Here is a 24601-nt window from a genome sequence, read left to right as displayed (position 1 = left end):
ATTACGAACCTAAACTGTGTACCGCATTTATGGATGAGGATAATTATCAAGATTCAAGGCGATGATATGGTCTCTGGCGCCTTGTTGCATGATTAATATAGTTTTGTAGCCTAATATACCCTCAAGCACCTCTTTCATATCCCTTTCTGGTTATTATGAACCTAAACTGTGTACCGCATTTATGGATGAGGATAATTATCAAGATTCAAGGCGATGATATGGTCTCTGGCGCCTTGTTGCATGATTAATATAGTTTTGTGGTCTATATACACTCTTAGACAGCCCTTATAATCCCTGAAAGACCTGAGCCGGATATGAAAGACGAGGGTAGTTATTGGGTTTCAGAAGAAGAATATATGATCCCAGGTGACTTCTTGCATGAATAGCTATAGTCTTGTGGTTACTATACTCTGAGCAACACTTCCATGCCCGCCCTATATATATCACTGAAGGAACTAAACTGGGCACTGTATATTCAAGGGGAGGGCTAACGGTTGGGGTTGAAGGCGATAACACGATCTCCGGCGTTGTGTTACGAAGAGGTTAATGGCGATAAAACTTGAGCATATCCTATTGGCGTTTCTGCAGTAAGACTTGAGGCGATGTATCGAGTGTTTTAAGGTCGAGGGCGAGGAGGAGGGGGAGGAGGAGGAGGAATAATGGTAATAAGAATGTGATGGATGATCGAAAAAGAGAGAGAGTTAAGAGAAGAAAAAGAGGAAGCAAGAGAGGGAGAAAAGAAAAGGAAGACTATGAAGAACTATAGGAAGAAAAAATAAAATGAAGCCGGGAAATTAAGTGTTAGTCATTATAAAGATTAGAATGAAAAATAAAAAAGAAGAGAAGGAGGAGAAAGAGAAGGAGGAGGAAAAGGAAGGAAGAAAAGGAAGTAGAAGGGAATATGTAGTAATGAAGGAGGAGGAGGAGGAGGAGATTAAGAAGGAGGATTTAAATGACAACAACGAGAATGATTAAGATTAGTGGTTTTCCAGGATGAGGAGGAGGAGGAGGAGGAGGAGGAGGAGGAGGAGGAGGAGGATGTTAAATGTTAAAATAATGACTGTATAACAACAACAAAAACGGAGATAAAGAACGAAGATACGAACAAAGGAGGAGCGATAAGAATATGTTAGGGAGGAGGAGGAGGAGGAGGGGGAGGAGGAGAAAGAGGATGTCAACAAAGACGATACCGAGAAAAAAGAAAAGAAAAAAAAAACAATGACATGAGAGATGAAAATGATAAGATTATAAAGGAAACGGAAGATGGAGATTAGAAAGTCACGTGACGAAGAAGAAGAAGAAGAAGAAGAAGAAGGAGGAGAAGAAGAAGAAGAAGAAGGAGAAGAAGAAGAAGAAGAAGAAGAAGAAGAAGAAGAAGAAGACAGTAAAAATAAAGAAAGAAAGAGACGAAGAAAACAAGAAGAAAACAAAACAAAGAGGAAAACAAGACGAATTAGAAGAAGAAGAGGAAGAAGAAGAAGAAGAAGAAGAAGAGGACGAAGCATGAAGAAGAGGACAAGACGGACGTGAACGAGGTCGAGGAGGAGGAGGAGGAAGAGGAGGAGGAGGAGAGACACTTACAACGATTACAAGCACTGGAACCTCGACTGTCTCCTCCTCCTCCTCCTCCTCCTCCTCCTCCTCTTCCTCCTCCTGATATAATCTCTTAATCTCCTCATCAAACTATTACCCTCGCTATTACTTAACTCATTTACACCTTTATGGTAATACTTAGAAGAGAGAGAGAGAGAGAGAGAGAGAGAGAGAGAGAGAGCGATTGTGTTAATTGTAGTAGTATATCCGTGTTTGCGCGCGCGTGTGTGTGTGTGTGTGTGTGTGTGTGTGTGTGTGTTGCAAATAATGAGAAGCAAACAAGATAGACAATTATACACACACACACACACACACACACACACACACACACACACACACACACACATATGGAGTTCCGGTGACATTTGTGTATGTAAACTAAGCTGTGTGCGTAATGAGGACACACATATACGTACATACATGAGAACGCTTAGATCATACATAATAACTTCCTTGGTGCTAAAAGAGGAGGAGGAGGAGGAGGAAGAGGAGGAGGAGGAGGAGGATAAACTGGAGACTGGTACGTAACTTATGTTTAATTGCACATCACCACCTCCTCCTCCTCCTCCTCCTCCTCCTCTTCTTCTTCCTCTTCCTCTTCCTCCTCCTGTTCCTTTTCACCTTACAGCTACTTGAATACCAAATATGGAAGACAAATGTATGTGTGTGTGTGTGTGTGTGTGTGTGTGTGTGTGTGTGTGTGTGTGTGTGTGTCATGGGATCTGTTTATGTGCGTGTATTTGTTCATAAGTGCAACAACCACGCCCTCAGCCACGCCCTCATAACATACACACACACACACACACACACACACACACACACACACACACACACGACACCATAACACGAATTAACAAAAGTAGTTATTTTTAGCGACTGTGTGCGTGTTCGTGTGTGTGTGTGTGTGTGTGTGTGTGTCATCCGGTGTGTGCGTGGAATGGTTAGCGTCCTGTCACGTCTACTACTACTACTGGTACTACTACTACTACTACTACTACTACTACTACTACTACTACTACTACAACTACTACTACTACTACAATACGAAAGCAAATAAGCAAGAAAACCAAAAAAGAAAAAAGCTCAGAATCTTCTCCTTGAAAGAAAACACACACAAAAAAAATATCAATACACCATCTTCGATAAACCATAAGCTGCGAGGTGGTTCAAATAGGTAATGGGTTAAAGGGGTGTAGTAAGGGTGACGGTAACAATGGATGTGGACTGCAATGAGAGGGTAGAACACGTAGCAATGGTGTGTACCGTAAAGAGAGGTTAGGACACGAAGCAACGGGCGTAACTTGGTATACATTGACTCAAAACCAGAAAACCAGCAACACAAACATTAGCAACAACCTCAACGACAGGAATACAATCACACTAACAACAGCAGCTACAACAACAACTTCAACAATAGCTACAAAAGATCAACAGTAGGAATAGACAGTAAAGGAAAGTAAATGAATAATAGAAAGGGAGAGTGGAGGGTGGAAGCTAAAGGAAGGAGAAGGAAGGGGAGGTCAATGGGTGGGAGCGATCTCAAACGCTTTCGGCTTTCACAACAAGTATATCCAAAGGTCACAGAGGAGATTAGACGGGTTCTGATAAGTGTTTCCTCACGTTTATGATATAGCAGAAGCCTTCTTACACTATCACTAGACTCATACAACTACCCACCATGGAAATACTAACACAACCTCCACGAAAGCAACAACTATTTCCAAAGGTCACAGAGAAGATTAGTCGGGTTATCAAGGGTGTTTCTTCACGTTGATGGTACATAAGCCTTGTTACACTATCACTAGGCTCATACAACTACCCACCATGGAAATACTAACTCAATCTCCACGAAAGCAACAACTATTTCCAAAGGGTTCTGATGAGTGTTTCTTTACGTTCATGGTACAGAAGAAGCAGCCTTGTCAATCTATCACTAGGCTCATGAAACTACCCATGGAACCACTACCGCTGATCCTACGAAAGCCTTATCGAATGTGGATGTGTTAGCCCCGAAGTGTTTGATGATAGGGGGTATGGTTCAAGAGAGAGGTTGAAACTAGTTCAGGATTAGTGATAGTGGATGAGAGGAGCAGATCAAACAGGTATGTGTGTGTAGTTGAGATAAATATGGTTGGAAGGAAGGTTAGGTAGAGAGAGAGAGAGAGAGAGAGAGAGAGAGAGAGAGAGAGAGAGGTTAGTATATAAGTTGACGTAGTAAAAGGAGGAAAATTAATGAATAGATGAGTGTTAGAATCTGGCATATATTAACACATTGGTCTTTTGTATGTTATCCTTGTAAGTTACCCTATGCTACTACTACTACTACTACTACAACTACTACTACTATTGTTTCCACTTTACTACTACTACTACTACTACTACTATTGTTTCCACTTTACTACTACTACTACAACTACTACTACTATTGTTTCCACTTTACTACTACTACTACTACTACTACTATTGTTTCCACTTTACTACTACTACTACTACTACTACTACTATTGTTTCCACTTTACTACTACTACTACTACTACTATTGTTTCCACTTTACTACTACTACTACTACTACTACTACTACTATTACTACTACTACTACTACTATTACTACTGCTGCTGCTACTATTGTTTCCGTTGCTGGTCGTGCCTGTGATATATATTTTTCGATTACGTAGAAAAATTTCATAACTTTCTTTATGGTTGCGATAACTCTCTCTCTCTCTCTCTCTCTCTCTCTCTCTCTCTCTCCGAATCATAATAATCATCCTGAGGAGACATTCCCATGAGAGAGAGAGAGAGAGAGAGAGAGAGAGAGAGAGAGAGAGAGAGAGAGAGAGAGAGGAAGTTACGCACGAGGGCTGAGTCAAGATAGCGCTATAGGAAGCTTGTAGAGGACGGCCATGGTTCGTCTTATGGCCGCCAGGGGGCTAAATAAGGCTTAAGGCAGGAAACTGTGACCTTCAGAGAGAGAGAGAGAGAGAGAGAGAAAGTACGACCTTCAGGGTGTAATGCTCTCTCTCTCTCTCTCTCTCTCTCTCTCTCTCTCTCTCAGTGTGTGTGTGTGTGTGTGTGTGTAGGTATAAGTTTATTACCACCAACCTAGGAAGAGGAGGAGGAAAAGAAGGAGTTGGAGGAGGAGGAGGAGGAGGAGCGGAAGCAGTAAAAGGAGTAAAATGAATGTATGTAGTGGGAGAAAGGGAGGAGAAAGAGCCATAAAGTTGGGGAAGATGACGAATACGAATAGGAGGAGGAGGAGGAGGAGAATAAGTAAGGCGAGGACGAAGAGAAGTGGAAAGATGATAAGAAAGAATAACATAAGCTAAGTGAAGAAGCTCTGTGTGTGAGGAGGAGGAAGGGGAGGAGGAAGGTAAAAGAGAAGAAGAAAAAGAAGATGGAGATGAAAATGAAAATGAAGAAGAAGAAGAAGAAGAAGAAAAAGAAGAAGAAGAAGAAGAAGAAGAAGAAGAAGAAGAAAAAGAAGATGCAGATGAAAATTAAAATGAAGAAGAAGAAGAAGAAGAAGAATATGCAGATGAAAATTAAAATGAAGAAGAAGAAGAAGAAGAAGAAGAATATGCAGATGAAAATGAAAATAAAGAAGAAGAAAAAGAAGATGGAGATGAAAATGAAAATGAAGAAGAAGAAGAAGCAGAAGAGGCCGACGACAAAGGAGAATAAAGAGGAAAAAGGAGAAAAAAAGAAGAACCAGCAGAAGAACAAGAAAATAGGAAACAAGAACAAGAGCAAAAAAGACAAGAAGGAAAACAAAACAAAAAAAAACAATAATAAACATAAAAAGAAACAGAAGGAAAGAAAACAAGAAAATATCAAGTATAAGAGCATTCACAACAACAACAACAACAACAACAACCACCACCACCACCACAACCACCACCACTACACCCCCAAACCTATCAAGACCACAAGACTACAAGTATAGGTCACAGTACTACCACCACCATCACCACCACCACTACCACCACCTCCAACCTAAGTGGGCGATCATTTCACACACGCGTTCCATATCAGGTCTTAATGATTCATCTTACTTCGGCGGCCGAGTCAAGAGGCCCGCCGACGAAGAGGAAAGGGTGCAAACAGGAAGGAGTTGAACCCCTTTCCATATCGCCCATTCTCCACCTCTGACATGATAAGGAGGTGGAGGAGGAGGTGGAGGAAGAGGAGAGGAAAAGGATCGAACTGAAGGGGTTTTTACTGTTCTTTCCGCCTCTGCTTTACGACGAGAAGGAGGAGGTGGGAGAGGAAGAGGAGGAAGAGGAAGAGGAGGAAGAGAAGGAGGACAAGGACGAGGAGGAGGAGGAGGAAGAGGAGAGGAAAAGGATCGAACTGAAGGGATTTTTACTGTTCTTTCCGCCTCTACTTTACGACGAGAAGGAGGAGGTGGGAGAGGATGAGGAGGAAGAGGAAGAGGAAGAGGATGAGGAGGAGGAGGAGGAATCGAACAGGAGAGACTGACTTTTCTTTCCTCCCAACCGCCACCTTTAACACGAGAAGGAGCAAAAACAAGAAGAACAAAAAGAACAAGAACAACAACAACAAAAAGAACAAGACGAACCAAAACAAAAGCAAAAGGAAAAGAAAAAGATAACAACGAAAAAGAAGGAAAGAAAATAAGAATGAATGCAAGAAAACAAGAAGATAAATGGAGGAGGAGGAGGAGGAGGAGGAGGGTATAATTAACCTTGTATTTACAGCAAAATAAATGAAAAATAATTAGCATATATAAATAGAGAAATAATTAGTTTACGAAAATGGACACTTTGAAGACTCTACAGAGAAAGAGAGAAAGTTAATAAAAAATGAATTAATTGAAGAAAAAAAAGATAGATAGATATAGATAAGAAAAGGCGTAAGAAAGTGACAAATAAGTGATAAAGAGAGAAAGAATGAATTGAGGAAAGGGAAGATAGTTGGATAAATATAAATAGATAGAGAATGGACCATACAAAAAAGTTAGATATAGATAGATAAACAGATAGATAGATAGATAGATAGATAGATAGGTAGATAGATACATAGATAAACAGATAGATAGATAGATACATAGATAGATAAATAGATAGATAGATACATAGATACGTAGATAAACAGATAGATAGATAGATAGATAGATACAGACATAGACAAACAAACAGAACATGAAACAAGACTTTACCATAAGGAGTCTGCAAGGGCTCATTCAACCAACACGCGAGGCAGCTCCTGTAAATCTCATACCACTTATAATCCCTTCCTCGTCCTCGGCCTTATCTAACCTCTTCTTGAACGTGTCTCTCTGTCGTGTTGGTCCTCACCCCACGACTAACTGCCAGGCCTGTTCCACTCATCCACCACTCTATCAGTAAGCCATTTCCTGCATATATACATCTTTCTTATCCTATTTTCGGTAGATGTAACCCATTGCTATACGAGTCCTTCCTCACTCCCTGACTACCATAAAAAGTTAAAATGTCAAAATGGAAGAGATATATTTGGAGGGAAACGAAGCATGAAGCGATGGAGGAAGAGGGAAAGAGAACAGGGAGGAGGAAGCAGGGAAGAAAAAAACAGAAAGTGGAGAGGAAAGAAAAGAGTTACACAGAAGAGATATACATGCACAGAACGAATGGTAAAGAAGAAGGGAACAAAGAGAGAAAAGAAGAGAAGAGAGCCTTGAAAATGTTGAAAAGAGTGAAAATTTAAATGTGATCAAAAACGGACTCACTTTATTTGCTTAGAAACGTATCATCATCACCATCACCATCATCATCATCATCTATTCAACGTCAGGATTTTCCCATTATTACTTATGAGGCTAAACGGTCGATGCTAAGAGGCTATCACACTGAGCAAATTTTCCGTGGATCTTCAGTCAAACCATGATTTCCGCTGGCGTGGTTCTCCTATTTCCGTGGTTTTCTGGCGTGTCCACGATCTCCCAAAGCTACGGTAGATTTCACCTAAGGACGACGGTATTACTCACCATCATCATCAGCAGCAATAACAAGAAACAAATGAGAACCACGCTAGCGGAAATCGTGGTTTGACTGAAGATCCACGGAAAATTTGCCTAGTGTAACAGCCCCTTTATGCTTCCAACTAGTCATCTCCATTGCCTCAGCCTCTCCAGTGTCCACTTCTGCCAAATCCTCTTCGATATATAGCCTGTATTCTTGAGCGTATCGGCACCTCAGTTCGCCTATTTGAAACCCCTCTTGTGTAAGTTCCCGGGATTGTAATGGATTGTTTTGAGACTCAAGTGATAGATTTACACGACTTAGGGCCGGTTTCACAGTCATTTTGTTTGTTTTGATTGTTACCCATGGCGGCGATCGCAGCTATAGCATTTCCACGTAAAACTGGCCGATGGGGTAATGGCGGCTGCGGGGTTAGCCTAGCCTCGCACATTACCACACACTCTCAAAACCTCTCGCTTCCTCTGCAACCGCCGCTACCCCATAGGCCAGTTTCACGTGGAAAACTATAGCGTCTATCCCCGCCATTGGTAACGATCAAAACAAAGTTACTGTGAAAGCGGCCCTCATACACCGTGAACTGGAAAGGAACACAAGGAAACTCGGTTAATCTTCTTTGTGGTCATGGGAAAAAGTTGCCATGGGATCCCGATACGTTAAAAAAGATGGATGTTTGTCTTCTTTGGCCTGCCTGGTAACGCGGGACCTGGCATTTCCACCCCAACTGCTCTCCCTAATGCCTCCCCCTCTATCCTCGTGTGCCCGACCCACCTCAATCTCCGAACTCTCAGCCCTGCACTCAGCTCCAATCCACATCTTCTTGTCACGTTATCAGCATCACCCTTGTCTAAAGCCCTTCATCCACTTGTAAGCTTCAGACCAATATTCAACGCATCCTTAAGTTTTTTTTAGTTTTTTTTCAGGGAAGGTAAATCTAAGCGTCTATGCCTCTCCTTGTTGGGATAGTTCTCTAGTCCATGATTCATTTTTGTCATCCTCCTCAGTAGAGATTCTAAAACGTTAAGACCCACTCTATTAGAAAGACCAAGGCCCATAGTCTCATGAAGGAGGAGGAGGAGGAGGAGGAACAGGAAGATACATCGAAGGAAGAAGAGGAGGGAGGATGAAAAGTACATAAAGAATCAAAAGAAGAACCAGAAGAGGAAATGGAAAAAGAAGAAGAAATGGAACATGGAAGGGGGAATGGAAGAAGAAGAACCAGAAAAAGAACATGGAAGGGGGAATGGAAAAAGAAGAAGAAATGGAACATGGAAGGGGGACTGGAAAAAGAAGAACCAGAAAAAGAACATGGAAGGGGGACTGGAAAAAGAAGAACCAGAAAAAGAACATGGAAGGGGGAATGGAAAAAGAAGAAGAAAAAGAGAAGGCGTAGGAGGGAGAGAGGGGGAAGAGAGGAAGAAAACGAAGGCGCATAACTCAACAGGAAATTCTAATCTTTTGTAGTAGGCTATCGATTTCAAGTCTCTCACACCTACATTTGACAAGACTATCGTAGGGGATGTATTAGGACTTCCACGGGTAGTTTTATGAGCCTAGTGATAGTTTGACAAGGCATCTGCACCATGAACGAATAAAATCACTCATTGTATTGCTTATAATCCACCCCACTATATCTCCACACAAGAGAAATTAATCCAGACCAGAAAAGGGCTTCATCGGCGCCGGGGATCGAACTCACAACCAGCGAGATGGGAATGCCACTCCTTAACCAGTCTGCCAAAGAGGTACCCACCATGCGGAGTGAGTTATGGGAGGCGGGTCAGGCGGGTCAGGCACTACATCATGAGAGCTTGATTAACCCCCTTTGTGGAATTTGGAAATAATTCTTGTGAGTCTAAAATGTTTGATTATACGGGTCCAGAACTGCGAAGAAGGAGGAGGAGGAGGAGGAGAAGAAGAAGAAGAAGAAGAAGAGGAAGAAGAAGAAGAAGAAGAAGAAGAACTAGAAGAAAAACTAGAAGAAAAACAAGAAGAAAAAGAAAAAGGAGGAGAAAAAGAAGAAGAAGAAGAAGTAGAAGAAAAAGAAAAAGAAGAAGAAAAAGAAGAAGAAGAAGAAGAACTAGAAGAAAATGAAAGTAAGAACAAAACAAGAACAGGAACAAAAGCAAAACAAACACAAACAGACGTAGGAGAAATACAAGAAGCAGGAAGCAGAATAAGAAGAAGGAGGAGAAGAAAAACAGGAAAACAGGTAGAAGGAAGAAGAGGAGAAGTATAAAAGGAGAAAAAAAGATGAAGAAAACCAAAACAGATTCTAACATACCCACTCTATTTTATTACCTCTATATTTAAACCCACCATAACAGGGAGACGAGAACTCTATAGCACATTCGAGATCCTCCTCTGCATGGATTCTAACACAGATGGTAATTCCGTCTCTATAATAGGAAGACCAGAACTGTTTATCATAATCGAGATGCCGTTGAATCAAAGAGAAAAAACAACCATAGAAGATGCATTCGTATAGGAGGGAAACTTACCATTCGAGTAAGAAGAAAAAATAGAGCATAAGCAAGAGGAGGAGGAGGAGGAGGAGGAGGAGGAAAAGCAGGAAGATAAGTAGAGGAGAGAAGAGGAGGAGAATATGTACAAGGAGACACAGAAAGACAACAAGGAGGAGAAGGAGGAAAAACAGGAAGATAAGAAGAAGAAGAAGAAGGAAGAAGAGGAGGAGGAGGAGGAGGAGAAGTAGTACAAGGAGAAACAGAAGGACAACTAGGAGGAGGAGGAGGAGGAGGAGGATAAACAGGGAAGCAAATAGGAGGAAGAGGAAGAAGAAAAGGAGGAGGAAAAGAAGTAATGCACAGAGAAACAAGACAAGAAAGAGGAGGAGGAGGAGAAAAACAGGAAAACAAGTAGAAGAGGGAAAATGAGGAAGGGGAGAAGGAGAAGTAGAAGGAGAAGAAGTACAAGAAGCAGGAAGCAGGATAAGGATAAGGAGGAGGAGAAATAAAAAAGGAAGACAAATAAAATAAAGAGGAGGGAGGAGGAGGAGGAGGAGGAGGAGGAAATAGATTCGAAGAGGAGAAACAAGACAAAAAGGAGGAGGAGGAGGAGGAAGAAGAAAAACAGGAAGACAAATAGAAGGAGAAGGAAGAGGAGGAGAAGGAGGAGGAAAAGTACAAGAAGCAGAAGAAGAAGCAGAAAAAAAGAACGAGGAAGATGGAGTGGAAAAAAAAAGATAGGCCATAGAAGAAGGAGGAAGAGGGGGAAGATAAAGTACAAGAGTAGGCAGAAAAAAAGCGAGAAAAAGGGAATGGAAAAGAAAAAAAAGAGGAGGAGGAGGTGGAGGAAATTAAAGACACGTAACTCAACCGGAAATTAAACTTATCGGAAATTAGTATTGCGTAGTACGATACTGATGGTCACTTAAGAGAGGAACCATCAGCTGTATAAACTTTAGTTAAGACTCACGAAATTGTAGCTTCCCGATGACGTCACACACACACACACACACACACACACACACATTATACGCTTTACTCTCTCTCTCTCTCTCTCTCAATCATCTTAATTAATTCGTATGCCGCAGATGCCAAGCTGAAGAGGCGCAAATGATCTCTCTCTTTTAAACTCGTAAATGAAACGCGAAAAAAATTGGAAAAGCAAGAAGAAGAACAAGAAGAAAGAGAAGAAGGAAAAAGAAGAAAAAAAAGAAGAGAGGAGAAGAAGAAGAAGAAGAAGAAGAAGAAAAAGAAGGAAAAGAAGAAAAAGAAACAGAAGTAAGAGAAATAAGGAAAAGAAAGAAGGAAAAGAAAGAAAAAAGAAGACAGACGAAGTAAAAGAAAGAAGAAAGAAGAAAAACAAAAAAGAAAATGATGATGAAGATGGAAATGCATAAGAAGATGAAGATGAAGATGAAGAAGAAAAAGAGCAAGAAATATTTCCTATCCGTCATGTTGTTCAAGAGTTTCTGAGAGAGAGAGAGAGAGAGAGAGAGAGAGAGAGAGAGAGAGAGAGAGAGAGAGAGAGAGAGAGAGAGAGAGAGAGAGAGAGAGAGAGAGTACGAGTATGAGTGCTTGAGTGTGTGTGTGTGTGTGTGTGTGTGTATTTGCATTAATTAATTCCAGTCCTTTCCAGATCACTACCCCTATCATCATTACTTCTACTACTACTACTACTACTACTACTACTACTACTTCCATCACTATTACTATCATCATCATCATCATCATCGTCGTCATCATCATTACTTTAATAATACTTTCCCTTTCCTTCGCACCTTTTCCATACAAACACAAACACACTCAGGTGACCAATAATTTAAAGTCTTGGTGTGAAAATTTACGCTGCGTCTCCTCGGGGAATAAATCAGACAAGACATTAACCAAGGAAGGAATTAGAAAACAAGGCGAGGTGATATAACGAGAAACTATATTGCATCTCTATGTATAAGAGGTTGAATATATATAAATAACGAAAAAAAAATATCAAGCAATGTTTATATAATGTGTTTCATATTTTAGCCACAGAAGAATAAATAAATATATGTATGAAAAAGAAAAGTATATAAGAGAAAAAAAATGTTGAACTGAAAAATGAAGTTCGGAAAGAAATAAACAAGAAAGAAGTTAATTAAGAAATGCTCAACTTGTCTCATAATATTTAAAGGACTAAAACAGGAATTATATAAAAGGAAAAAAATATAAAAAAATGTTAGTAAAAAATGTAGAACTCTGAAAAGAAAATCGGAAAAAGACAATGAAAAATAGGTTAAAAAAAAAAGGGAGAGAGGAAAGTTTGAAGAGGAGAAATGGACGAAGAAGAGGAGAAATGGACGATGATAAAAGGGGTAAGAAGTGTATATAAAAAAACAGAGAAAGAAAAACGTAGAAGAAAGATTGAAAATGCGAGAAGAAAAGAAGAGAGGCGATTATAAAAGACTAATGAGGAGTGTAAGAAGAAGAAGAGGAGGAATGGAAGAGGAGACGAAGAAATGGACGATGATAATAGATAAAAAGCGTAAGAGAGAAGGGAAGGAAAAGCGAAGAAAAACGTTTGAAAATGAGGGAAGAAAAAGAGACAGACGCTAAAAAAAGACTAATGAGAAAAATAAGAGATAAGGGAAAGAAAAACGGAGAAGAAAGATTGTAAAGGAGGATAGAAAAGGAGAGATAGACGATGATAAAAGATTAATAGGAAAAATAAGAGAGAAGGGAAAGAAAAACGAGAAGAAAGATTGTAAAGGAGGATAGAAAAGGAGAGATAGACGATGATTAAAGACTAATGAGAAAGAAAAGAGAGAAGGAAAAGAAAAATAAAGAGGAAAGCAAGAGTTGAATATGAAGCAATAAAACGATAAAGAAAGAAAAAAACAATACATACAAAACAACAAAAAAACAGTAGAGAAAAGTAAGAGAGAAAGAAAAAAGAAATTAAACTGCAACGCGGGAAAAAAAGATAAGACCAGGAACAGAAAACAGAAAGAAGAAGAAAGAAGAAAAAAGTACAAAGAAAAAAAGAAATAGAAAAGGAAAAATATGAAAAGGCATAAAAAAAAGACAAATAAAAAAAAATATTGCACTATGAATAAGGCGTCCAGGAAAAAAATATATATTAAAGGTCCTAATGAGCCCACTAATTAAAAGATTAACGAAGAGATACGCCTGCTGGTTATAAAAGTTAATTGCCCATCGAAGAAATTGATTGCATATGCATGAGATAATAGAAAGATATATATTGATGATTGACCAATGGCTTCTGACCCTATTACTGACACCCCCACGCTAGAAATGAGCTCTTCACTCCACGCCCCAAAATTCCCTCTCAGATGTATAAAAAAAAAAAAAAAAATGGGATACTTAAATTGACAATGCAGAAGTTCATCAATGGATATGGATATGATCAATGGATGTTTAACCCCTTGAATACGGATTTCCTACAAGAAGACATCACCAAGCTACAGGAGTGGAACAAAAAGTGGCTGCTACAGTTTAGTGAAGAAAAATGTGAGGTCATGCATCTTGGGAGGGGAAATCCAGCACACCAGTACCACATGGGAAACACTCCACTTCCCACCACAGAGGCACAGAAAGACCTGGGAGCATATGTACTAGGCTACCAGTGAAGGCAAAATCCGTGCCAACCGCAGCGGACGGGTTAATAAAGTGACTATAGAGAGGTTCATCTATGGATAATGCTTCCTCCCAGATAATTGAAAGAAAAAATGGGAAGTTTAAGTTGACTATAGAGAAGGTTTTACGGTAAAGGAAGCAGCTCAAGGGCAAAAATAAATTAGAAAAAGACTTAAAAAATTTCTCTCTCTTCTCAATATTAGCCCACGGTCTTCTTTAGAGAGTAACGAATATAATTAGAGATATTACTGCTATTCCCTAGGGCTCCCTCCCCCCCCCCCCTTGAAATTACTAACGCCCCCCCCTTAGAGGACACGCCCCCCTCGGATAAGAACGACTGTGATAAATGATGATTCTCTCTCTCTCTCTCTCTCTCTCTCTCTCTCTCTCTCCACACACACAATTTTTCCTCCCTTCCCTTCCTTCATTCATTCTATAATCACCTGTAATCCTTCCCTTTCTTCTTCTCTCCTTTCCTCTCTTCTCCCTCTTCTCTCCTTCATCCCTTTTTCTTCTCTCCCCCTACCCCTACACCCCCTTTCCTCCCTTTCTTTACTCTTTTCACTAATTCAACATAATTCCATAACTTATACCCTCTCTCTCTGGTATTTATTTAAGTTATGCCTTCGCCTTATCACGCCTCTTCTAAAGCACTTGAAGACAATGAAACGCGAAGCGAGATTAAGATAGAAACGTCAAAAAAGAAAAAAAGAAAAAAGAAAATGAGAATCTAACCCTTGTAAAAATATATAGACGAAAAAAAGGGGAAAAAATCTAACCATTGTAAAAATTTATGGACGAAATAAAACAGGAATAAAAAAAAATCTATCCCTTGTAAAAATATATAGGAGAAAAAAATTGGAATAAAGAACGAATCTAACCCTTCTTAAAATATATAGACGAAAAAACAGTGGAAAAATCTAGCCCTTGTAAAAATATATAGACAAAAAATAAAACAGCGAATATGAAAAAAATCTAGCCCTTGTAAAAATATAAAGACAGCAAAAAAATAGGACAATAACAAGACAAAAAAAGATAAAAGGAATGTAAAAAGGAAGGGATGTGAATGAAGAAAAATAGGAAGAAAACGAAAAATAAGGAAAATAAGAAACCGACCCTTTAAAAATATAGATAACAAAGAAAAAATAGGAGAAAAAAAGGCAAACTAACCTAGACAAACAATAACAAGGCAACGAATAGTATATGAATGTAAAGGAAAGGAAGTGAATAAGGAAATACCAAGAGGAAGGCAAGCAAAGAGAAAGATAGGAAGAAACACAAAAAATAATAAATGAAGAAGGAGAAGGAGAGAACGATCGTAAGAAGAGAAGATGAACTGTGAGATATAAACAATAAAGAAGAGGAGGAGAGGAGGAGGAGGAGAAAAGGATACGTAATAAATATGAGATGAAGTTTGAATGAGAATAATAAGAAAGATACGTAGAGAGGGTATGATAGTAGAAGTAGTAGTAGTAGTAGTAGTAGTAGTAGTAGTAGTAGTAGTAGTAGTAATATAAGTAGCAAGAAAACTTTCCACTCTCACATTAATTGAATATGTAGTAGGCCTGTTTTTTTTTTTTTTTTTTTTTTTTTGTGTGTGTGTGTGTGTGTGTGTGTGTGTGTGTCAGCATCAAAAGTAAAGCAAACATCACACAGTAACTGCATTTTTTACAGGTAAGGCTACGCTGATTTGGGTTTATCACGAGTATTATGTCGACAAATTTAGCCTAGCAGGGAGGGCGATAAATATTTCCTCGGTTATGTTTGTCTGTTCGTCTGTCTGTCTGTTTGCTGATTAGTCTGTCCGTTAACAAATTATCTCAAACACGAACTGACACACAGCCACCAATTATATACATACGAGAATATCCGTAGGTGAATATCTTAAGCTTATTAACTGTTCTGAACACCCCGATAAAAAAAAAACACTGAATAATGACAAATAAATAAAAAAAAGACTGACTGAATGACTTAAGGTTGACCATATTATCATCATTATTGAGATCCATAAAAGGGCATTAAGGAAAAAAAGTGATGTAGACCCAAACAGAGTCATTTGGTAAATAAAAATATAAAAAAATAAAATAAAAAGCGTGAAAGTAGAATAAAAAGAAAAAAAGGAAAGTGGAGGAGGCAAAAACAATACACAAATGGGCTAACAGATGGATCATGACTATTGTTGTAGAAATGGAAATACCCGCCCTTGATTTGCTTTGAAGGGAGCCCACGAGTGCTTTCAAAGGCCCCCCCCCCCTCCCCCCCGAAGAGGTTCAGAGGAAGAGAGCCAGCCATGACCTACTTAGATAGCCTTGTCCCTGACCACGAAGGCTTCAAGAACAGTATTTCCGTGAGTGACGCATACTGGCTTCAAGGAGGGCGCCTGGGTCATGTTCTTATAATGATTGTGGTATCTTTTTTTTTCATATTGTAGACAGTTCGGAGATATGCACCGAGGCCACGCGCAGCTATGACGTATGCTCACAACTTTACCTTACCTTACCTCCATTCATAGAGTTTTTACTAATCAGATTTCCTTATCCCCGCGGTCATATATTTTAACCCGGTAGTTGCGAGGACCTTGTTTCTTAAAGGTCCCTCTATAAGCAAGAAAAATGAGAAACAATCATCACTCACGCAAACCATTTCATAATATGTATCAACGTATTTGTGATCAGTTTATGCATCATCTATTTTGGGGTGGTCTTTATCATGGCGCAAATTTGGCCCGTCGCTGGTACACGGTAAAGCCACAAATTTGGCCCGTCGCTGGTACACGGTAAAGCCACAAATTTGGCCCGTCGCTGGTACACGGTAAAGCCGCAAATTTGGCCCGTCGCTGGTACACGGTAAAGCCGCAAATTTGGCCCGTCGCTGGTACACGGTAAAGCCACAAATTTGGCCCGTCGCTGGTACACGGTAAAGCCACAAATTTGGCCCGTCGCTGCTAACGGGTTAAGAGCTGTGTATCCGTGACTGCCGCATGGTGACTTAAAGGGATAACTGAAGGGATATTGAGAGGTGTTCCAGGCCAGACCATGAGAGTGTTTCCAGTTTCTTGTTTCCCGGAACCTTTACGATAAAACTCAATAGAGAAAACGAGCCAACACAGCGGGCGATACGTACGTGTTGACTTACACTTCCATTGTATAATTTTTCGCTTTCCTATTGACAATATTAGTCTGGTTTTATCGCAAGCATATAGTAGACACGAATAGTGTTACTTATCGGTTGCATCCGTTCTTTTCTAATTTATAAGTACTGACTTAATAAATTCACTTTTTCCTTCTAAATAATCAGTATACGTTACTTTCTCCTTTTACACACATTTAGGAGTTTCTAAGGAAAATGAACACACGACAAGAGAAGATATTACAAATTTAGGAGTTTCTGAACTAACAGACTCGAATAATTTTCATAATATTAATTTAAAAGCTTTCAACTAATAATACAAATTCAAGAGGTTTATAACTTCAGAATACAAATTTAGGAGCTTCTTAACTATCATAATACGAATTTAGGATATAGAATATGAGTTTAGGATAAAATCTGAAAGCTTTTTAACCAACAGAATACGCATTTAGGAACTTTTTAATTCACGCAACACAAATTTAGAGGCGACTTAAGAAACGGCAATACTAATTTAGGAGCATTTCAACTTCAAGAACACGAATTTAGGAGGTTCTTCACTGACAGAATACGCCTTTAAGAGCATCTTCACTAACAGTATACGCATTGAGGAACTTTTTAAACTCCCTTCACACAAACTGAGAACCTTTTAAACTCACGCCAAACGAAATACTAAGCGTCGGAAAAGTAACACCCTCACTTACCCTTATTAGGTCGCAATCATAGTTAGTCTCGACTCGCCCGACCTTGAGGCGCTCGGAGTTAATTAAAAGAGGATCGTCAGCGAGTGCGTGAGGCATGCAGCGGCGTCAAGCGAGCGTCCAATGTAAACAAGGAGCAGGCAATTGAACTTCCTTGCTAAGAGTGGCGTGTGAGGGGCGTTGCGTTGCTTCATTTTACGAGGGAGAGACAGATACTCGTAGATAGAGAAAGGAATAGAGAGACAGACAGATAGATAGATAGATAGTTAGTTATAGGTGTTGTATATATATATTAAAGTGAGAAATAGCACATAGGAAAGATGATACATATGACAAAGAACGCAAGCAAGAAAGAAAGAGAAAGAAAAAGAAAGAAAAAACAACAAACAAGCGAACAAACGGAGAAAGAAACAAAAAAAAGAGAAAAAAGAGAAAGGAAGAAAGACAAGAAAGAAAAAGAGAAAGATAGATGAAAAGAGAGACAAAGAAAGAAAGAAAGCGACAAAGAAAGAAAGAAACAAAGCAGGATATAAAAAAAAAATAGAGATAACAGAGGGGAAAAAAATACAAATTTCTCAGTAAAAAAGATAAGGGCAATAGAGATACGAATGAGAGAGAGAGAGAGAGAGAGAGAGAGAGAGAGAGAGAGAGAGAGAGAGAGAGAGAGAGAGAGATCATTTCCACCTCCTATGATACCACTATTAGCACTGGTGTCGGTGGAAGGTTAAGAGAAGAGGAGGAGGAGGAGGAGGAGGAGAAGGCGAAGAAGAGGGAGGAAATGGGTGTCTGACAGGAGGTGTTGATCTCTCTCTCTCTCTTATTCGTATCCATTCCCTTAACTTTCTTATTTCTCGTTTTTCTTTTTTTCCCTCTATTATCTCTATTTTTATCTATTTCTTCCTTTCTTTCTTTCTTTCTTTCTTTCTTTGTCTCTCCTCCTTTCCTTCTTTTCTTTCCTTTTTTTCTTTTCTTTCTGTCTTTGTTACTCTCTCTCTCTCTCTCTCTCTCTCTCTCTCTCTCTCTCTCTCTCTCTAAATTACTTCTCCTTTCCGTTAATCGCTCCCTCCATTCCTCCTCCATTTCATTATTTTTTTTCCTCCCTTCCTCCCTCCCTTACCTTGAGAAGAAGAATTATCACCTCCTCCTCCTCCTCCTCCTCCTCCTCTTCACTCCTTCTTACTTTATTTTACGTACTTTATAATCCGAAAATAATGTTCTCCTCCTCCTCCTCCTCCTCCTCCTCTTCCTCCTCCTCCTCCTTCTCATCATCATCCTCTTATCCTCTTCTTTCTTACAGTTTAAACTTTCTTTCTGGAATTTGTATGCCAATATTTTTTTCTTGATCTCTTTATTTGGCATATGAATGAGAAAAAGAGTAAATAGATAGATAGATAGACAGATAGATAGATAGATAGATAGGCAGATAGATAGATATATAGATAGATAGACAGATAGATAGACTAACATATGTGACAGACAGACGACTAAACCAATACGCACGTAAATATAACCTTCATAATCTTGCATACAAATAAAGTACAAAAATAAAATGAGCGAAATTTCACGTGCAAATAAAATTAAAAACTGAAAAAAATAATAATAAAAAGAAAAATAATGGAAGAATTAGTAATATGAGAGAGAGAGAGAGAGAGAGAGAGAGAGAGAGAGAGAGAGAGAGGATAAAAGTAGGATTATATGAACTCGAAATAAACAAACAAAAAAAAATCTTGTTAGTATTCTCTCTCTCTCTCTCTCTCTCTCTCTCTCTCTCTCTCTCTCTCTCTCTCTCTCTCTCTGTGTGTGTGTGTGTGTGTGTGTGTGTGTGTGTGTTTCAGGATCAATCATAATAATTTCGCATTACAAGATTTATTTCCTCAAGCAGGGAGTAAATGGACCAACACAGTAATAGTAGTAGTAGTAGTAATAGTAGTAGTAGTAGTAGTGGTAGTAGTAGGTTTAAAAGTCACCCCTCGTCTAAACTATACTTCTCGTCCTGTCCTTCACACTTATCGTAGTCATTACAATTTGTCACACTTATCACGGCAACAGTCACTCACACTTGCCCAGTTATTTTTGACCCCTCCAGTTAGTTCAAGGAGAAGATTGCATGGTTCTCTTAGTCTACAAGGAGTTTACAAGGAAGGAGTTTACGAGGAGTTTACAAGGAGTTTACGAGGGGTTTACAAGGAGCTAAGATTGAGCTTACAAAGAATTTACGAGGAGTTTACAAGGAGTTTACGAGGAGTTTACAAGGAGTTTACGAGGGGTTTACAAGGAGCTAAGATTGAGCTTACAAAGAGTTGACGAGGAGTTTACAAGGAGTTTACAAGGAGTTTACGAGGAGTTTACAAGGAGTTTACGAGGAGTTTACAAGGAGCTAAGATTGAGCTTACAAAGAGTTGACGAGGAGTTTACAATGAGTTTACAAGGAGTTTATAAGGAGTTTACAATGAGTTTACAAGGAGTTTACGAGGAGTTTGCGAGGAGTTTATAAGGAGTTTACGAGGAGTTTACAAGGAGTTTACGAGGAGTTTACAAGGAGTTTACGAGGAGTTTACAAGGAGTTTACAAGGAGTTTACGAGGAGTTTGCGAGGAGTTTACAAGGAGTTTACGAGGAGTTTACAAGGAGTTTACAAGGAGTTTGCAATGAGTTTACAAAGAGTTTACGACGAGTTTACAAGGAGGAGTTTACGAGGAAATTGCAAGAAATATAAAAATTCAGTGAGATTACAAAGAGACTATCATAAAATTGCCACTTATCTCAGCCGGCTCCTTCACACACACACACACACACACACACACACACACACACACACACACACACACACACACACATAACTTTTCCCCCTTACACTTTCAGTCATAACTATAATTGGTTTCGTTTCCAGCCTGCTTAACGCCCTCCCCCTCCCCCTTCCCTCCCTCCTCGCCTCTGCTATATAGGAATGTGGAAAATGTTACGTCCCAAAGAAAGAGGGGAAGGTTAGGTTGCCTGCTTGACCCGACTCACCCCCCCCACCCCCCACCCCACGACCCCCCCCCCACCCCACGACCCCCCCCACTACCACGAAAAGAAAGAAAAACTAGGAAAAAAAGAAGAAAAATAAGAAGAAAAAAAGAAGTGGGGAGGAGGAATAGAAAAAAAATATGATAAAAAAAGAAAAAAGAAACAAAACATGAACGAATTACAAAAATAAATAACTAATGCACGAGAAGAGCAGTAAATTAACAACAACAACAAGAGCAACAAAAAAAAGAAGGGCAAAAACAAAAACAACAAAAACAAGAATACAGAATGCGAAGTGATATCAAAATGAGCAGAATTTCAACATTTTTTTTTTTCGTGGGGTTAAAGGAGGAAGGGACCTGAAAACTCCCCCTCAACCCCCCTCAACCACCATCCCCCCTACCCCCCCAGACCTTTCCCCCCAGTACGTATAGATTCAACAGCTCACCAGTCAGAGGGGAGAGGGGGGAAAGTAAGGCGGGGGGTGGGGGGGGGGGGGGAGTTCTCAGTAATTTGGAAACCCCTATTACTCAGTGGGTGGGTGGGGACGGATGTGAGTGACCCCCTGTGATAGCGATGACAATGATGATGATGATGATTGTAGTAGTATTTTTCCTTCCTTCAGATTTACATCCCATCCACCTCCCCTTCCCTCCAGCACACACATAAAAGAAGAAGAAGAGGATGGAGATGAAGATGAAGAAGAAGAAAAGAAGAAGAGGAAGGAAGGAAAAATGACAAAAAGAAGAAAAAGAAGGAGGAAAACGAAAAGCATAAGGAAAAAGAAAAAGAAAATGCAACAGAAGAAGGAAAAGATGCTGATGAAGATGATGAAGCAGAAGAAGAAGAAACAGAAAAAGAAGAAGAAGAAGAAGAAGAAGAAGAAGAAGAAGAAGAAGAAGAAGAAGACAGAACATATAACAAGTGCACAGAACAAGAACATGGAACAAAAACAGGAGAAAAGAAAATCAAAAACAAGGAAGAGAAAGAGAAAAAGTAAAAGAAAAAGACAGAAAAGAAAAGAAGAAAAGAAAAAGGAGAAATATGAGGACGAAAACGAAGACGAGGATTAAGAGGAGGAGGAAGATGCGAAAGAGGAAGAAAAGAGGATAAAAACAAAAGAAGGAAGAAGAAGTAGAAGATACTCACATCATTAGCATTATAACAACAACAACAACAACAATAACAACAACAAATACAACAACAAATACAAGGACTACGAATCAAGAAGTAGTAGTAGTAGTAGAAGTAGTAGTAGTAGTAGTAGTAGTAGCATATATACACACACACACACACACACACACACACATACACACACACAGTTTTTTTTCGATTTACTATTAACATACTCTCTCTCTCTCTCTCTCTCTCTAATGTATGTACTTAGATCTATTCAAATACTGTACATAATTACATTCTTCCGCATCTGTACACAGTAAACGTTTTTCACTGGGTTCAATAAATATTTGATACGTTCTCATTTTTTATACACACATCGCCTATGACAGAGAGAGAGAGAGAGAGAGAGAGAGAGAGAGAGAGAGAGAGAGAGAGAGAGAGAGAGAGAGAGAGAGAGAGAGAGAGAGCATCTTATCCCCCGGGAAGTACTAGAAGAAGTAGTCGAAGTAGTATTTGTAGTAGCAGTGGTAGTAGTAGTAGTAATAGTAGTTGTTGTTGTTGTAGTAGTAGTAGTAGTTATAGTAGTAGTAGTAGTAGTTGTAGCAGTAATAGTAGTTCCAGGAAGAATTAAAAGATGATAATGAAGAAAAGAAGAAGAAGAAGAAGAAGAAGACAAATAGGTGATATGCCTACATAAACAAAAATAACATCATGGTAGAAAGCGACACTAGAAAGAACATAAATAGGAAAAAAAAAAGAGGAGAAGGAGCAGAAGTAGGAGGAAAAACATAAAAACTTAATAAATAAAAATAACTATGAAAAATACACATAGGGCAACACGAGAAGAAGAAGAAGAAGAAAAAGAAGAAGAAGAAGAAGAAGAAGAAGAAGAAGAAGAAGAAGAACATGATGATGGTGATGGTGATAAAAAAAAAAAAGGCCAGGAACCAAAAATACAGACGGAATTGATTAGTGCGAAAAAAAAAAACACAATGGAACACTAGCATTAAAAAAAACGTCACACACACAAAAAAAATAACATAGAGTTAGACAAATAAACAAACAAATAACAAAAACAAACAGAAATAATAGATGAGTAGAAAAAAACGGGAAAAGAGGAAAGAGGAAAAACCAGAGATATAAAAAAAGAAACAATTCACAGACGAAAGAAGAAGTAAATAGAAAGATGATGACAGAACTGTGAAGAAGAAGAAGAAGAAGAAGAAGAAGAAGAAGAAGAAGAAGAAGAAGAAAGAAGAAGAAATAAAGACAATGACAAAAAAAAAGGCGAAAGCAGAATAGAACAATGTAGAAGAATAAACAAAGAACAACAACTACAATAAACGCGATAACAGAAATGAGAGGAAAATAAAAACAAAGAACAAAAAACTTAAATAACAGCAATAAAATAAAAATAAATTATGATAAACGAAGGATTGATTGATTGATAGTTTATTGTGGCAAGTAAACAACAAAGGAGAAGGGAGAAGCATGCCATCCCAACCCCAGGCAGTACAGAGTGTGATTATGCAACGAAGATATATACGAAGGAAAAAAGAAAAGAAAATAAAGGTGATAACAGAACGAGGTAAAGATGGAAAACAAAATAAAAACTATGCAAAGAAACACAACTTAATAACCACACGAGAGGAGGAAGATAGAGATGATGATATTAAAAAAAAAAAAAGATCGGAATCCAGAAATACAAGAGGGAAAATGTATTAGTGTAATTTTCTTTTTAAATGACGTTAAAAAAAACTAGTATTCACAAATAAAACAAAAAGGAAAACAACACATTCCCACACACACAAAAATATAACGCAAACAAAAAAAAACGAAACAGTAACTAAATAAATAAATGAAAATAAAAACACCAGAAAAAATGAAAAAAAAGAGATAAGAGAAGAAAGGAGAAAACGGGAAACAAAAGATAAAAGAAAAACTCCGATTCATAAGCAAAAGAATAACAAAAAGAGGCGACAGAACCAAAAAGAAGAAGAAAAATAAACAAAACAAAGGCAATGACAAACTACGTAAAGGCGATAAGAAAACAAAACAATGAAGAGGAAGAACCAAACAAAAAGAAGTAAAATAAAAAAGACAGAACAGAGAACACAATTAACAACAAACAACAACAATAACAATAATAACAACAACCCTCCCTTAAGGAATAGTGTGTGCGTATATTATGTGCGTGCGTGTGTACGTGAATGAGTAAGACGAATAATGATAAAAAAAAACAAAAAAAAAACGTTAACAACAAAAACAATATGAACAGTAACCTTCCATGACAATTAGTACATGTGTGTGTGTGTGTGTGTGTGTGTGTGTGTGTGTGTGTGTGTGTGTGTGTGTACATAGACAAATATAAATGATAAAAAAAAAGAAGAGAATCATGAAAACAACAACCTTCCATAACAATAATTAGTACATAAATGTGTGTGCGTGCGTGTGTACGTGGACAGGTAAGAGGAATAACTCACCAGTAACACCTGTCAGCCCTTTAGTTAGCCGCCTCCCAAGGTCAGCTCCGGGGGGCGGTGGTATGATGGGGAGGGTGTAGCCTCCGAGGGGCGGCGTGTATCCTTCCCCTCCGACTGCTGAACACCTACTGAAGAGAGAGACGAGTGTGAGACCAAGACTGAGGCGGTGTGTGTGTGTGTGTGTGTGTGTGTGTGTGTGTGTGTGTGTGTGTGTGTGTGTGTGTGTGTCTCTCTCTCTCTCTCTCTCTCTCTATATATATATATATATATATATATATATATATATATATATATTCCGGGCACGCGAGCGATTTATCACATTATCAACAGGTCCCAGGAGAGAGAGAGAGAGAGAGAGAGAGAGAGAGAGAGAGAGAGAGAGAATTTTTTATTAAATTTAGAAAAATTGAAATATGGGTGAAGGGAAAATGGAAATATGGTATAAGAGAGAGAGAGAGAGAGAGAGAGAGAGAGAGAGAGAGAGAGAGAGAGAGAGAGAGT

General features: G+C 38.9%; 1 protein-coding gene across 1 annotated transcript in view; it reads right to left on the bottom strand.

Moving 5' to 3' along the window:
- LOC126982648 (prostaglandin E2 receptor EP4 subtype-like) overlaps positions 1 to 24225 on the bottom strand; it is a 64902-nt gene extending 40677 nt beyond the window's left edge. The window contains exon 1 of the mRNA XM_050834859.1: positions 24101 to 24225. The gene's annotated coding sequence lies outside the window, so the exon portion shown is untranslated. The remainder of the gene's footprint in view (positions 1 to 24100) is intronic.
- Positions 24226 to 24601: the final 376 nt, after the last annotated feature.

Source organism: Eriocheir sinensis, chromosome 51, assembly GCF_024679095.1.
Source record: "Eriocheir sinensis breed Jianghai 21 chromosome 51, ASM2467909v1, whole genome shotgun sequence".
Classification (NCBI taxonomy): domain Eukaryota; kingdom Metazoa; phylum Arthropoda; class Malacostraca; order Decapoda; family Varunidae; genus Eriocheir; species Eriocheir sinensis.
The sequence above is the reverse complement of the archived record's forward strand: the minus strand, read 5'-3'. Positions and strand labels throughout refer to the sequence as shown.